Here is a 4,786-nt window from a genome sequence, read left to right as displayed (position 1 = left end):
GTCAATGTGTGCATTCAACTTACAGAGCTAAACTGATGTGTGTATGCAGCAGTTCAGAAATCCTTTCTGTGGAGAATCTAAAAAAGGACATTTCCAGCCAAATCCTGGCATATAAGAAATAGCAATAAGATTGCGTCTAAAACACAGAAGAAACGTATCTTTCAAACTGCTCTGCTGTGTGTTCGTTCACCTTAGGGAGTTGCATCTATGTTTAGATTCAGTGAGTTAGAAACAGGTTTCTTCTAGGAGCTGCATTTGGACATTCCAGAGTGAACGGGAGTATATGTTGTAATGAGAAATATCTGGCTCTAAAATGAAAACGGAGCTATCTAACAGAATGGTTGTCAATGTGTGCATTCAACTTACAGAGTTAAGTGACTCTTGAGTGGACTTTATTTTTGCATTCCAGGATGCAGCAGAGACGGTGCAAGGTTTATCTTCACATGAGGGCCCTCAGTGTCAGGGTGACTCCTGGCCTGAGGAGGGCTGAGGCATCCTGAATTTTGAGAGGTTGAAGTTTAGGTCTAAGAAGGTGTATGTGATGTAGTCATGATGCTGGAGGTTCTTGTAGGTAGTGTTGTGAAATGACTCGGCAGGTATTGGGGCTGGCTTTTTTTAGTGAACTTTTTCTTGGGATTCTGTGGCTGACCTTTTCACTCTTCCCTGATTCCGCAGACAAAGAAACTGTATAAAAAAGTCCTTGAAATACATGGGCTTCGGGGAGGATAGTCTTCAGCGCCCCAACTCGTCTTTGTCACAGCAAAAGCGGGGCCACCATGGCAGTGACAGCAGGTGCTCTAGGCTGGGCCACGGCAGCTGAGTGCACACCTGTGTCTGAACACCTGGCCACTGGGCTGAGTGCTTTTGTTCATCTTTCATGTTAATTTTTTGAGGAACCTCCACGTGGTTTCCCATTATGGCTGCACCAGTTTACATTTCCACCAACAGTGTACATGTGTTCCCTTTCCTCTGCATCCTCATCATGCAGAGAAAATCTCCTTAATGTCTGGTGATTCTTGCCTGTCAGTTCTATAAAATTGAGGCAACAACTGGACATGTGGTGAAAGGGCAGGGCCTGTGTCTGACAGTCTTCCATGTTGGGTGCATTGTCAAGACAGTTTATTTTTTTAACTGGGGATCCTAAAATGTCAGCGTAGATAAGCCTATTCTTTGAGGCCATGCAGTTTCTTGAGTTGCTGTAGTACCAGGTACCTTAAATTTCTTCTTTGGAAGCTTCTCTCTAATTACTAGAGTTCCTGTCTTGGATCTGCCAAATCATGTGCTTCTGTTTTCCACTTTCAAAATTACATGCTGACACTGTTCACCTGCTACTGTCTCCCTTTAAAAATACCATTGCACAATTTTATTCTTGTATTGTCATTTAAGTGAGTTTTCAGGTGGGGGCTGTTAAACACATGTGTTCAGCTTTGTTTAATCCTTTATCACTCATATTTTCCATATAACTCTAATAGTTTCCATACATCTCTAATAGTTGAATTTTATTTTTACCATATATCTCCTTTTTTCCTAAACTAGTCAAATCTTGTAATATGTAACCCAACTGTCTAGTGATGCTTAGAAAGAAAATCCTATTAGCCTGCAAAACCCTTTACCAATCTTTCAAATACATTTTTAGAAGTTCATCAAACTTAAATTAATGATATTCCACATGCTAGAGATATATAGTAGAAAGTTAAAAAACAATTATCAGCATCACACTTTACATTTTGAATCAAACTCTGCTAATCCATACACTGATTTCTTGTTGACCTGATTCATTTTTGCCTCTTGGCTGGTACGCTTTCCTTGGATCACATGGTTAGTATATCCTCAATTCCATGACATGCTCAGATGATGATAAAAGTGATACTTGAAGCTTAACATGAAATCATTTTAATTTTGTTCTAATCAATCATAATTGGTCTAACTGAGCTTTAAATATTTTCTTCTATGTAGGAAAATAGGATCATTCGGAGAAATGTTTTTGCTGAGGCAGTTAGTACACATTGCTCAGTCAGGGGAGTTACAAAGGAAAGTCACTAACGGTAATAATTTGTTAGGGCAGCCGTGACAAAGCACCACAGACTGGGTGGCTTAAACAACGGAAATTTATGTTCACACAGTTCTGGAGGCTAGAAGTCCAAGATCAAGGTCATCAAGTTCGGTTTCCTTCCAGGCCTCTCTCCTTGGCTTATAGAGGACCATCTTCTCACTGTACCCATGTGACATGGTGGGCATGCATCCTGGGCGTCCGTGTGTCCAAAGCTCCCCTTCTTATAAGACACCAATCAGATTGGACTAGGGCCCATCCTAACGGCCTCTTTTTAACTTCACTATCTCTTTACAGGTCCAAACACAGTATCTTAAAACAATCAGACATTCTGAGGTCCCGGGGAGTAGAATTTCAGAGTAGGAAGTGTGGGGAGCAACAGTTCATCCCATAACACTTATGCAGATTCAAACTTGAAAAAGCTCTAGCTATAAAAGCAAATAGCAGATGGAAGGAGATCAAGAATATATTCACATCAACGTGGGAAAAAGTAAATTCACAGGAGCAAAATAAAACAGTTATGAAGAAATGCAGGAGGAGCTGTTTTTAACATGTGAACAAAACAGCAACTCTTAGGGTTCAGTGTAACATACGCAAGATTAGGTAAGTAACTGTGACTAGCTGTTAAGAAAAAGAGGCATTAAGAAAACAGACATTGAAAATTGAGAAAAGTCCCAGAGTTTTATACATTCCTTGAAAGATTCTGACTCTACATTGAGAAAAAGGATGTGATCAAAGGCTATTCTTGGCAAAGTCTATGTTATGTATTAAAATGGAGTTAGAATGAATTGATAACAATTGTGCATTAGTATAATGTATACTAAATTTTATCTAATGGTTAAGAATATGCTTGTTATTATTTGAGGAAGTATGTATCTTATTTTTTAGAGATAAAATCAGCTTGCTTAGATTTTAGCCAAAACATGCCTATACTCTAAACATGGTAAGATGTGCAGCAGTGTAATCTGCCTTAGAAACAACATCCCAGGATGGGGGGCACCACCCTGGGTGCTGAGGTTATTAAATCCAACACCGTGTGACTGTAAGGCTATTGCAGCAAATTATCTTTGCCATAATTCTAACAACACCTCTAAGGAAATTGGTAGCATTAAAGAAGTAATCTCCCACTGGTCCTAATGCACTTTGATGATTAAATCTCCTTGTTTTTCAAGTTTGAATATACAGATAAAAGAAAACAGGTGATGGTTCTTTTCTTCTTTTCTTTCCTTCCCTCCCTCCCTCCCTTCCTTTCTTCCTTCCTTCCCTTCCTTCCTTTCCTTTCTTTCTTTCTCGCTCTGTCACCCGGGTTGGACTGCAGTGGTGTGATCTCAGCTTAATGCAACCTCCACCTCCAGGTGATTCTCCTGTCTCAGCCTCTTAAGTAGCTGGGATTACAGGCACATGCCACCATGCCTGGATAATTTTTTGTATTTTTAGTAGAGAGGGATTTTTACCGCGTTAGCCAGGATGATCTTGATCTCCTGACCTCGTGATCTGCCCACCTCAGCCTCTCAAAGTACCCAGACTACAGGCATAAGCCACCATGCCAGCCAACAGGTGACATTTCTTATTGTGGAAATAAAATTCAGTGAAGTGAGAAACACAAAGGCTATTTATTCTAAGCTATACCAAGGGAGTCAGCCGCTGTCGTTTGTGTTTTGGCAGACATTCTAAAGGCAGGCAGATGAGTAGAAAAGCTGTGTAAGAAGAAGAGAAGCCTTCAGGCATGCTCTGAGTGGGGGCTGTTGGCTTGAGGAGGCTGGAGGTGGCTAACTAGAAGCAGGACATCCTATGAGACTAGAAGAGGGTGCATATTTGGCTTTCTCTGGTTGGTCTTAAGTTGGAACCATGGACAAAATTCAGGGAAGCTATTAGTTATTAATCAAATCCTATATGGGGCTATTGTGATTGTTACAGAAGTGATCATGTAGCTTCCTGGATTGTTACTAGAGACAGGATTCTGGCTTCCTGCAAGTCTGACTTAGAGTAGGCTGGTTTCCTGGGCTGTTTATTGTAGATAAGGGGTGGGTTTCCTGGGCAGGTTACTATTACAGGTTGTGGGTCAAAGTTCTATTGTTACATAGTCTGGCTGCTGTCTGTGAATTCAGTCTCTCAGCATCCTTGCTGAAGGAAGAGGATAACATAAGCCACCTCGCACTGGGGCAACAGGAGAGTCTTGGAGAACTGTATTTTGCTCATTTTAGAGAGTGAGAGAGAAAGGACTGCTTCTCCTGAGAGGAAGGAGAAAAGATAGTCTAGGTTGCCAGGATAAACAACCAGCCTGAGGGCTTTAAGGACTCAGATGGCAGGGGAGACCCATATTTCTCATACATTTGGTCCGACAGGCAGGGAAGCCAGTCCGTCCTATCAGTCAGAGAAGGTAAAGGGAGGACGGGGAGCTCTCTTCATGTCCCACGTACCTGCTAGGAACAGTACACTAAGGGACCTCCTGAGTGAGTGATGCTAGAGTAGCAGCCCACAGTCCCTAATTTCAGGCAGCTGAAACTTGCTGTGGACATAAGCAACAAATTACTTGATAAAGAGATAAACTGCCTATAATGTGTATGTGTACATGCACATTTTTCCTAAGAGACAGGGTCTTGATCTGTTACCCAGGCTGGAGTGCAGTGGCACAATCATAATTCACTCCACTTTCAAACTCCTGGGCTCAAGTGATCCTCCTGCCTCAGCATCCCGAGTAGTTGAGACTACAGGGGCACACCACCATGTCTGGCT

The 4,786-nt window shown here is 41.7% G+C and overlaps 1 protein-coding gene and 1 pseudogene across 1 annotated transcript in view; both read right to left on the bottom strand.

Moving 5' to 3' along the window:
• The window catches only part of LOC108317225 (aspartyl/asparaginyl beta-hydroxylase), a 157,542-nt gene that overhangs the window by 31,280 nt on the left and 121,476 nt on the right, over positions 1 to 4,786 (bottom strand). The window lies entirely within an intron of this gene.
• Positions 377 to 3,288, bottom strand: LOC108317224 (annotated as a pseudogene).

Source organism: Cebus imitator, unplaced genomic scaffold (genome assembly GCF_001604975.1).
Source record: "Cebus imitator isolate Cc_AM_T3 unplaced genomic scaffold, Cebus_imitator-1.0 Scaffold199, whole genome shotgun sequence".
Classification (NCBI taxonomy): Eukaryota; Metazoa; Chordata; class Mammalia; order Primates; family Cebidae; genus Cebus; species Cebus imitator.
Note: the sequence above shows the minus strand (reverse complement) of the source record. Positions and strands in the feature narration are given on the sequence as shown.